The sequence below is a fragment of the Phymastichus coffea genome, unplaced genomic scaffold (genome assembly GCF_024137745.1).
Source record: "Phymastichus coffea isolate CEN01 unplaced genomic scaffold, Cenicafe_Pcof_1.1 PCOF00060, whole genome shotgun sequence".
Lineage (NCBI taxonomy): Eukaryota > Metazoa > Arthropoda > Insecta > Hymenoptera > Eulophidae > Phymastichus > Phymastichus coffea.
The window spans coordinates 1425725-1437951 of record NW_026706871.1 but is presented as its reverse complement, the minus strand read 5'-3'; positions in this window follow the sequence as shown (position 1 = coordinate 1437951).

Genomic DNA, 12227 nt, shown 5'->3' with positions numbered 1-12227 from the left:
CGATAGCGCGGCCTCGCTGCCGATTCCCTCCGTCAGATTTTCTTCCTTCGCTCTCGCAGCTACATGTGCACGCCGCCGGCGAAAGGGTGGGTGGATGGAGGAGGGGGGGGGGGGGCCTTTCCCGCAGCCGGTCTGCGCGCCTCGGTCGCGGCACAATGCTCGCGCGTCGCGCGGCTCTGAATGTGCGCGCGAACCGTCGCGCGCTCGGGCGAGGCGCGTCAACAATCGGCAACTAATAAGTTGACAACGCGTCTAATGCAGCCGCCGAGCCGCCTGCGGCGAGGACAATGGGGCCGAGCGAGCGACGCCGAGATAAGATAGCTGCCAGGGCGCGAGCCTCGGTTTCGTCGGCGTGCGCCGAGACCGCAGCCCCCGCTAATTGGGTTAATTTTCAGATGGCGCGGGGTCGCGCGAGCGATTTTTGGCCGACGCCAGCCGGCGCAACCGGAACGCCATTGAGGCCTGTGCGCTACGATTCAATTTTCGGCCCGATGATTGTTCGCCGAGATTCGCGCCGCGCCGCCTACTCCGATAGGGAAATAGACTTTCGCCGTCGTGTCTCTATGCGATTGTATTCGAGTTCACGGCTATTATATCGCTTCTGCCTTGACTGCGTCGAGGCTTCAACTTGCGTCTGACCATATCGCGTACCCTCGCTACTTGTCGCTCGGATTGTACGCCAGCCGCGTCAGTATTCGTCCTGCAGCACCGCCGAGCGAACGCCGCCGCGAATTCCAGGCGCCGTGCATAAGCTACGAACTCGCGGCCGAAAAAAGAAAATAATAATAAAGCGCAGCGGAGTGGCCAACAAAAGCGAGAAAAAAAAAAATGCTGCAGCCGCAGCACAACATGGTCGAGGCGGAGAAAATAGCAAGAGTCGGGGAATGCGTCTGCAATCGATGTGCGTTTAATTAAAAAATATTTAACGAGCCGCTTTATGATGGCGCTGATGCAGTGTACGCCGGAATTGCTATCCGCGCGCGTTCGCGCAGCGCATTCCGCGGTTAATTTCCTCCGACGATGTCCGAGCGCGCCGCTGCTCTCCCACTCTGGCTGTGGGCGTGCATCAGTAGCCTCGCTAAATGGAGACGCGAGGCCGCGAGGCCCGGGAAATGCGCCAGGAAATGCTCTGCCTCTCTCACTCCCATTCCACGCACACACATGCGCCCGCGCGCTCGCGGGCAGACTCGATGGGTCGCTTTATTTAACAAAAAAAAAAAAGGAAAAAGAAGAAAAATCGGCTGCGCTCGCTCGATACACCGGTGCACGATCGCGACCGCGATATCCGGTGCCCGTGAAGTTGGGCGCGCGACTAATTTATCGAGCACGCCGCCGAAATCCGATATTAAATTCATTAGAATTTGCAAGCTATCGAAACGAGGCGCACAGTGCACGCGCGCGGTCGTTCCGACGGTTTTGGCGCCGTGTGACTCGGGGCAACGAGTTTGGTTTCGCTCTCGCAGCACGTAGAGGTAGCGCCGAGACACTCGAGACGGTCGATGCAGCATTGGCGCGGGCGCGACGTGAAAAATTAACGAGGAAAAATGAAATGCACGCGTATCTCGGAATAATACGCGCCGGCAATGGCAATCGTAAAGGGGATGGGGGGGCAGCTTTAACGGTCCGCAATAAATTGCGACTGGCGAGCATATAGTCGCGGGGCGGCTCGCTCACTTCTGTCGGGGAGCGTAAAACTCGCAGGTGTAAAAATCTCATTCATCAAGGGTCGGTAAAAAGCGCGCCCGCTTCCGCGAGCAAAGTGCGCCCACACGTCAGTCGGTAAGGGCGCTCTCGATCAGGCAGACCCGCCACCACTGGCAGCGCGCGCAACGCGCGTGTTTCGCTTCTCCTCCGCTCTCGCTCCCTCGCTATCTCACGGCTATATATAACCTATCCCATCCGGTCAAATTTATTTTCCGCGGCTCTGCGATACCACTCTACGCGCGCCGGACTGCTGATACAGTCTCCGCTCTTGTGCCTGCGCTCCGTCCCTTTCGTCGTTCCGCGCCGAGCGGACGCTCCGAATTTCTGATCGACGTTGCCGCAATTGTGCGCGAAAGAATCGCGGACGATGATTTCGCTGGAAGCGTCCGATTTGAAATGTCCCATTCGCGTCGTTGGCGTCGCGAGTCGGGAAAAGCTTGCGGGCTCGCTCGCGAAAAAGTGGCTCGTCGTCTCTCGGCACACAAGGCGCGGCGCGCGCGACCCGCACTAAGCAGCCGCGAAATTCTATATCCTTAATGAAGGACCCTTTGAGCGAGCGAGCGCGCGCGCCGAGCCAAACGGCAAACAAGCGTACCTGCGGCCGTCCGCAGGATCGCGCGCTCCCGCGCGGGACAAAGGTGTTTGCCCTCGCATCCGCTCGAGGTCTGCCCAACGCTCCACGAATTTCCAATCCACCCAAAAGACTCTCGCCGCCTGTTTGCTCTGCCGCGAGCGCGCGAAGCGTCGTGACCCCATTAAACATCAAGATTACTAGTTTATAAGCGGCGGGCCCCCCTCCAACCTCCGAGAGCATTGCTGTGCGCCAGTTCTCCAGGCGCTCCGTTTATTAATTCATTAATGAAAACGCGACCTACGTCAGAAGCGTCAACTTCAAATCCAGCCAAGTCAAAGAGAGAGATAAAGTCTCGCTGCTTCTTGCCGACGTATCAAATAAACAAAATCTGACGAAACCCATGGAATCGTCTCTCGTCTCTGCTCCGCTGTCGTTATATCAATCTATATATTTCCAATGACACTGAACAGCATAAACTTTCTCCCTCTCTTCGTTCCTCGCTGCGAGCTTAGTTCTAATCCGCGCGGGATTATTCCTAAAGCTCGTTAATGTAAACGGATATAGCGCCTGTAGTATGACCATTTTGGTGCATGTTTTGAATAGTTTTGAGAAAGCGACCGCGAGCTTGATAGAGCCAGATGAATGACATAATTCTAACGGTATTATGACGTTGCAGAAATGCCACCGCCTGTCTGTACATTTCTAATAACCGACTCGCCAGAGCGGACGAGTAACAAGGTGTAGGCCCTGATACGAGAAGATTTCCCACGCGTTTACTGTTCATTTGCATCTACAAGAGTAATTTGCTGGATGCGTCGAGTGAAAAAAAAAAGAATCGCGACAAAACGTCCGGAAAGAGAGAGAAGAAGAGCGAGACAATAGGACGAGGCCAACGAGCCGGCTTGGTCTCTCCCATTCAAAATTTGCCCCCCCCCCCCCCCCCTCACTCCCCTTGCCCCGTCGTTTGTTGGAAAAAGATCGGGCTATGGACTCGCGAGGAGTATGCGCGTATACGTATGGAGTCCTAACGGTGCGCGAGAAGGACAGGTATTCCCCGTACAGTGGCAGCGCTGCTAGTGTTGGTGTGCGTGCCACGGCGATCAATGCCACCGTCGGACTTTCTCGCTCGCGCGCGCGATCTCTCTCTCTCTCTCTCTCTCGCGCGCCCGTCGCCATGACGACCTGCCCTATGCGAGAATCATCCCCGCCGTTGCCGGTGCCAGCAGCAGCGGCGGCGACGGCGGCGGCGAAGGGGTGAAAATCGCGACGCCGCCACCACACTGCTGCTGAAGACGCTCTCTCTTTCTCTCTCTCTTTCTCTCTCTCTCTCTCTCTCTCTATTTTTCCCTCTCTCTCGCTTGTACTTACACCTTGGTCCACGCTCACTTTCTTCGTTCGCTCGCTCTCTTTATCATCCGCCGCCAGCAGCTCTCTCTCTCTCTCTCTCTCTCTCTCTCATTTCCATTAAGTGCATATCACCAACGCGAGCTGCCGTTGTCTCCCCTTTCAGTTCTTGCTCTCCTTTTTTTCGGGCCTGCAACCAGCGACTCCTGAGATTCTCGTAGATCGTTCTATTACATCGCGTTTCATTAGATTGTCGGACCTAGCTGCTAACAAAATTTTCAGCAGACGAGTCGATGTAGAATTTAACAGGTTTAATCCCAAACTATTGTTTCTCGACGAACGCCTAGAAATATTTTTTTTATATTTCATTCTGAAAAGATCATCGGTCAGCTCTCGAGGTAAAAAAACAATCACTGCTGTTCCCATTGATATTTCTATCGTTGCTATTTCTATCTTTTGAAGGGTAACAATAAGAAGTGTCGCGATGTAGCGTAAATATACGAGAGCGTGAAACAACGGCTGCTAATGAAATTGTTATTCACCAATGAATATCGATGGATGTATTGTATTCCAAACAGCATGACTTATTCACGTATACGTATGTACTACTATGGAATCTCGAAGGTGGAAAGTAAATAATTGAAATGATGTAATAAATAAGCGAAAAGGAAAAAAAAAGGCGACGCGCCCTAAATAACGCTAGCACGTGAAAAAAGAAAACAGCTTTCTCTGCCTAACCGCAAACAGCAGATTTCGCCTCGCTCGAACACAATGTAACTTTCGAGGAAAAAAAAAAAAAATTTACGACAGATAGGAGTAATTTTCTTTTATAGGATAGTAAGCTTCCTTCCCTTTTATAATCCGAGCTGTAGCAGCGTCGCGTTGCTTCCGGGCTGCGCTGTCGCGCGGCTAGGAAATATTGCGTTAATAATTAGCGTGACACCGTGTTTCATCCTCTCGCGCGCGCGGCGTCGCATGGTCACCGAGCCGGCGAGGGCGCGCGCATAATTAACGGAATTATTCTGTGTTCTGCCCCAAAACCAGTTACAATTCCGCGGCCACGTGTTCGACTCGAATAAAGCCTACTCGCTCAATTTTTCAGGCAGCCAATGTCTGACCCACTTTAGCCGCGAACGCGCCGTTGGAAACTTAGAAAATTCAAGCATGTGGGCGCGCGATACGCGAGCCGCCTTGAGTGGCGCGATGCGTAATCCAAATTTAATTTATCGGACTCGTTCATTTTTTTCGTCTTTTCGCTCTCAACGCTCTCGGTGAAATGTTTAACATACTTTATCGCGGAATTCCAATGAAATTTTCACGTCACACGCGTGAAAAACTTGCCTTCTAATTAAAAATATTTAATATTGCACATCGCCGTAGAAAAAAAGAAAAAAGAAGAGAGAAAAATCATTGTGTGGAAAAATAACTGTCGACAGCTATTTCGCGAATAAAGTCACTATATACGTGATTTTCTCTCTGTCTTGGAGTAGTCTACAGTCTACAGCTTCTCTATATACGAGCGTTTCTTCGTCATGCGCGCTATATGACTGTATTACGGCCATAATACTAGCCCTTTCTTTGGCTCCGATCCTCCTTCATTCGCTCTTATATTCCTCTCATTCTCTCTCTCTCTCTTATCAGCTCCCTTCTTTGTCCTACATCGTTTTCGCGTAATGGCTAGGTCTTTTCACTGCGCGAGCACGAGATGTAAATTGAGATATTGCAATCAGAAGCCTACTCGCGGAGACCTGTAATTTGCCAAGGCGCTTCGCGGTTGATTGGAGGATACATCACTCCGCTCGCCGTCCAATACTTCAAAGCTATACTACGTATACGCATCAAAATATCCGTACGCGCAGATGGTCTGCGGTCATGGAAATTCTTTGTTTATTTTTCGGTAAGAACACTGCTTTCACGCCGGCAATTCCGAGCCTACATTTGCAAATTAATTCTGGACTGGAGATCGATCGGGGATACCGGCCGTCCCGAAAATCGCGCGAGAACACGGCATCGCAATGGGCATTAAAGAAACAAGGGAGGGGAGGGGGGCTCCGCGCAATCCGGCCGATCGCGCGCTGCTAGCTGGCAAATTCAATATAAAGCCTCGAGCGCGCAAAAATTACCGGCCGTCGGGCGATCGATGCGCCCGTCCGTAAACTAGCCGTCTACCGCTCGTCTCGGCTTGCTATCTCGTAGCAATCTACCGGCGCGCGAGCCGGAGGAACTTGCCGGAGCGCAAAGTGGACGTATCGACTCTCCGGGGGAGTCCGAGCATCCACGGCTGACTTTGTCGCGGATTCGACCCATTGGGCACTGGGATCCACGAGGGGGATCGATCGTCGACGGGCGATCGGCGAGAGGAACGGCGACGCGCGTGTGCCGCGGCGCAGTGGACTGTTGGCTTGCCGGGCAGGCGGAGGGTGTTGAACCCCTCTGCCGAGAAAGGCCAAGGTGTTGATCGCTGGCTAAGGTGGCTGCGCGTGCTGGCGCCGGCTAGGTAGGGGCTTCGAGGGGCGGGCAGGGGCGGCGGGCAGAAGAGCGGAAGGGTGGGGGCGGCTATATGAGGCTCGCGCGAGGGGGGAGATTTCAGTTGGGCCGAGAGCAGCGTATCGCGAGCATCGAGCATCACGTGTGATCGTAGGCCGGGGACATGCACGGACACACGGCACGGCACGGCACGGAAGCGGAGAACGTGCGAGAGAGGCGTGCAGCCGTCGAGGTGCGACAGCTCTCAGCGGCCACTCTCCCGGCAGAAGAAGCGTTTGTGTTCGAAAGCTACCGGCAGCTGCTACTCCGCTCTCTCTCTCTCTCTCGCTCGCTCTCTCTCTCTCTCTCTCTCTCTCTCTCGCTCTCTCCGTCCTTCCCTTCGATACCTAGCTTCTTTATTACGTGAGTATCCTGCACACAACACAATACTCTCTTTCTCGATGTTGCCGTGCGAGTGCGAGCCTGTGTGTGCGCGCGTGCGTGTGCGCCTAACTGCCCGGAGATTTTTTGGCGCGAGCGGCCGTTAATTGGACGAGAGGCAGCTCGGCTCGGAGATTGATGAGAGGCCAGCGGCGCTGGCTGCCCCGATAACGGATCGCTCCCAAAGTTTCCTCGTAAACGGCCGGCGCTGCCATTTCGCGCGCGCACGCAGACGTGCAGCCCTGTTGAATGCCCCGGAGCCCGCCGCGGGCAAGAAAAAGACGAAACGCGCCACGGCCCCTTGTCCGCGCGTCGGCCAGACGCAAATTTCAACGGCGCCGCACGCGTTCTCACTCTCTCTCTCTCTCTCGCTCTCCCTCGCGCCGTCTCCGAGGAAGCCTTTAAGTTCAATCTAACAGTCCATTCAATTCGGTATAATTGCGTTTCGCAATCTTGCCGATGCGCCGTTCGCGTCACGGGAACGAATAAAACAGCAGCTGGCAACTCTTGTATATTTCTTGGCCTCTCTCTCCGACAGCGTACCTCTGCCACTCGAGCGCTATTCAACGAATTAATTCGATAAGCAGATGGCATTGGCCGCCTGCGTCTAGCCTTTTTTTTTTTTTTTGGAATATAGTCCGCGACTGAAAATCGGCCAAACGAGCGCGAACGGCGCGATATCTTCGTCAGCCGTTCGCGCCGAAATGAAAAGAATACGGGAGCAAGGCGGTCGTCGTACTCGAGCCGGCTGAAAGCCCGCTCTCGGACACTGGCCCCCTCCCGAAAAGGAAAAGAAAAAAAATATTCCCCGCCATCGCTCTACACTTTCGCGTGCACAGGGGCTAGGTATATTCCATTTCCGCCAGATTAGCTAATCCGCTTTGGCGGCCCCGACGTAATCGACCAAGCGAAAGAAAGAGAGGCGAAGAATCTCCGACAGCGAGGCTAATTTGCAGTGGCCCGAGGGCCATTTCGGCCACGTCCGTACCGCGCCGGTGCGACCAACTCGTTGCGCAGTCGATTGCATTTTTCACGAGGCCGGCGGTAATGACGGGGCGCGCCGAGCCCAGCCAACGCCACGGAAAAAGAATAACGCGCGCGGTCAAGAGGTCGCGACTTTACGGGGCAGTTTACTTTGTGCGCTCGGAAAATTAATGCGAGATTTTCACGAGGGTCGATTCGCAAGTGAAAGCTGATCGAGAAATACAGTATATCGCGTAGCTTGGCGTTGCGTTCGTTAAAAAGAGAAATCCCCTGACATTCGCTCGTTCGGCGCGTTCGTGTTAACAATTTTGATAAATTGTACTGATTCGCTTCCCCGACGGGAATTGAACTTTATTGAATGATATTCAGCAAACAGTTGCTTTTTAACTCATCTGCCAGATGAAAGTAACGTACAGTGGATGTATGCAAAGACCTTCTCATATTCCGGAAATCTGAAGTACGCGAAGCTTGCCGAGATTAAAAGCTTGAAAATAATAAAAAAAAAAAAGAAGAAATCTTCTTCTGCATATTTTTTAAAGCCAAGGAGAGACTTGAAAATGTTTTTTCGGGAGAATTCATCTCTCTAGTTACGCTATACGTTTTTCCATTTATGAAAAATGCAGTTGCAACCGGTTCTTAAGAAAGTTTCTCTAGCTCTTGAAAATTGCAGCAACGTATCTCGGAGTTGAACTCTTAATCATTGAAAATACGAACAAACTGTTATTTTCACGAGCTCCTTTGCAATTCCAAATACTTATAAATTTGATGCCACAAAATGAACGAAGCCCGTAATCGTGCAATATTCCAATCGAACAAACTATCATTACGGGGACTTAATTGAAATCGTTGTCGAAAAAATATAAATAAAATCCATGGCATCTATTGTTTGATATTGAAAAATCGCGCATATGTGCGTCTCTTTAATTAGGCAATCCATGGCTCGTCGTCGAGAAAAACGGAAGCTTGGTTCGCAAACAAATGGAAAGCTCTTTCTCTCTCTCTCTCTCTTTGAAAAAGAAAGCTGGCGAGGAAGATGGTAAAAAGAGAACTTGCAGCCTCATAATTATATTCTCGGAGCCGTAACGACAATAGTCTGAATTTCTCTGGCGTCGGCATCTTCGCATTATCCGAGTGTCCTGACCTCCGTATCATTAACTAATGAACAATATGAGCGCGTAGCAGCTCGCCTCATTAACGGCATTTGTCATTCATAGGAGCGCGACCTCCGAAGAGAAAGAGAGAGTCGATCTTATTTTTTCGCTCTCTCATGGCGAGCCGCTTTTCCATTCATTCGCTTGCGCTCGATTGTTGATGCACCGCGCGGCCCTCGCCTTCTGCCGCTGTAATTAGGTTAATTAATGCTGGGCTAGCGTTTCATTTTGAATCACGGCGAGGCGCGCGCGTTTAGCTCTCGAGCGGACGATAAGCGCGCGTCGCCTATTTCACAGCTACGAAAGGTCATTGATTTGGAATCGTACGGATAGCGAAAACATTAAGCCACCGAGTGTCCTCGGGCTCTCCAACAGCCCGCGATACCAGACTAAAAGCTCTTCAGAGCCGCGAGCGCCCTTAAGTTTACAAAAGTGCAACGACAGCTTGTCAATGGACGCAAGCCCCCTTGGAAAATCGATTATTTCTTTTTCCCGTTCGTCGCGCTAGCTGCTCGTGTTTCATCCACCCGACGCGTCGAATAAAGATCGGTATCGTCGTTAAAGAGATAAAAAAAAAAAAAAAAAAAAATCTCGATAAATATACGAACAGGCGACAGTGAGGACACGAGATCCTCGAATCGGATAGTCCCCCGTTCCCAAAGACGCGCGCGAGAAACGCGCGCGAAGAAAATGAGCGATTGTCGCCTGGAGAGCTCGTTTTATGCGCCGTTTCTCGGTCCTTCTCGCCGGGAAGTGCGCGCAGCCGAAGAAAGGACGGCCCGTTGAAATCGGAGAGACGCGCCGGCTCGCTACTTTTTCCTCTCCGCGCGGCCTCCGTGCGCGCGCTGCTCGTTTTGCGCTCGCTGACTTCGCCGTGCGTTTTGTTTCGCACCGGGGCGCAGAGCGCATCTGTCCCCGTCGCGCCCCCGAGATGATATTCTTTTCGCCCGCATCGACCAGTCGGCAGCGCGAATACGTGATTCGGATGGCATATTCGTGCGCGTAATGCAACTTCTCGATTGCTTGCTACGCGCGCGAGTCCATTTCGATCGAGCGGAGTTCCGCTCCAGTCAATGGTTTACGGGTGGATTCGGCTCGACAGCACCATTAATGATTTGTCTTTGATATGATCGTTGCAATGAAAAAACCGAGCGAGCGAGCATCGGCGCCAAAGTTTTCAAGCGTCGCAATCAGAAGCCAGCGGTGGCGACGGCAGCAGCAGCTGACGAGATAATCGATGCTCTCTCTCTCTCTCTCTCTCTCTCTCTCTCTCTCTCTCTCTCTCTCTACGTCTGATCGAGCATCCAGAGTTACGGAATCCGGCTCGACAAACTCGGAAATGCCGGGCGTTGTTAGCCGTCTCTCTATATAAGTATACATATGTACGTGGATATATATATATATATATATATGTATATATATGTGTATATATATACAAATCGAGAGAGTACGCGCGCAGATATTTCGGTATTTTGCCCGCTCTATACCTAACTACGTGCGCAACCGAGCTTCTTTGACTAAATAATCGAGGCTGTAGAGAGTCGTTTAAATAGCAAGTCTATTCCCAGTGTAGGGATCACTGAATATCGCCGGGGCTAACCTGCCTTTGGATTGAAAATAACGCCTGCTCGAGGCGAGTCGTCCGCGGGAGGCAAAGCCGCGGCGCGGTCGACGAAGGAGGCACTTGTCGCGCCGGGGCCCGAGCGCTTCTCTCCCTCCCGCTCCGGCCTCCAGCGCGCGACTTTCTGAATTATTCAGAGGCTCGCGCGCCGCTGAATCTAACGCGATCGGCCGCTCGTCGCGGCGCGCACGCGTGTACCTACGTACGCATACCCGGGAGCCGTTGTTGCAAGTGGGATCTCCAGGATTTGCAAGTGGGATCTCCAGGATTTTGCGCGCGGTGCTGCGTCGTGCGCATTGCTATTTGACCGCGCATGGGCGCGGGCGCCAGCGTGAATTCGATCGGCTGTCAAAGCGACACGAAACTGCTGTACTTTGACGTGGCTCGTCGGACTGGCGTTGCGCGAAAACGCAAGGGATCGTCAAGCGGCCAACTGATTTATCGCTCGGCAAATCTAGCCGTTGTAGCTCTCGAAGCGGACTCTTCGCGACCGTTCGATTAGCATAGACTCGCCCGGGCCTCGGCGGTAGTGTTTGCCGCGCACTCGTTTCGGCCTGTTATCGGCGCGCTCGACTCGTGGCCCGCTTCCAGCCGGCCAGAGCTATCCGCGCGTTATCAAAGCGGACGAACGCGCAGCCTCGCGCACGGCTTATTGTCGGCGTGCATCAATTCTCGCGCAAACAGTGCAAATCGCTTTTCCGTGGAGCACGCGAGCCTGCAATATCAATGAGAAGGCGAAAAATTGAATGCTCGCCGGCGATAAATTATTCACCGCCGCTAAAAAAGGACGACGCGTAATGAATAGCAGAAAAGGCAGGCGAACGTATCGATCGAGAGGGAGAGAGAGAGATGGAGGAGAGCTTTTGAAAAGCCGCGCCTTAGGTACAGCTCAGAAAATCCGAAAAAAAGCAGATAATCAGAAGGGGGGAGGGAAGAAGGAAAATGGATTCTGCCACAAAAACGCTCGCCATATATCAATTACCCTGCGCTGTGTGCACGCGACGGCAATATGCGAGAGACCGAGCAGCCCCATCAAAGAAACAATTTCCATACACTTCCGCCTGCTGGTGCGCGCGCGCGCGCGCGTGTGCGTGCTCGTTGCCGCGAAAATCGCATCGGCGCATATCGAAAAGCGCCTATGCGCTGACATTGAGCTCCAGCGGCGCGAGCGATTCTAAGACTTGAATGACGTCCGAATATATGCGTATGCGCGATACGCGTGGTGGATCATCCAATTAGAGGCTTATGGGCGCCCGCCGAGAAAAAAAGACTGTTTCGCGCACATCCGAAAAGGGCTTTATAAATAGGGAGAGAGAGGCCGATGTACACCCCACAGCTGACGGATCGACTTTTTTCTCCTCGCTCTCAGTGGCATCGAGTTAAGCTTCGCGGATCTGCCGCAAGAGAACGATCCAGTGATTGACATTGGCAGTTAATTCGTTCGCGCGAGTCGCTACTTTTTTTTTTTTCGCTGGCTTTTCAGCCGTGGAATGCCAACGCGCGACAGCGCTCAAAATCATGTTGCAGCTGCACGTTGCTATTTCGCCCAGACGGGGATTGTGCCGTGGACAAGGATGACTTTGTTAGAGGCACGCGTCGCCAATCGGAGTGTCCAACTTTTTCTTTTGAAAAGAAGCTCGACGTCGCTTCGCGAGCCAAGATTCAGAACGACAACGTTCGTAACGAGAGAAGTGGCGCGAAAAGCGCCAAAAAAAAAAAAAAAAAAAAAAAAGCCCACAACGATAGCGATAATTGACAGAATAGCTTGGCGCGAGCGCGTCGAAAATTCATGAAAATCGGAGTCGCGCGACGAGACGAGCTCGCGCATTCGTAGCAGTGCAGCGGTAGAACGTTCGGAATGGCGCGAGCTCATCGACGTTGTATTGCGAATTGATGCCGAAACATCTCGCGGATTTTCCGAAATGGAAATGCAGTTTGGCGA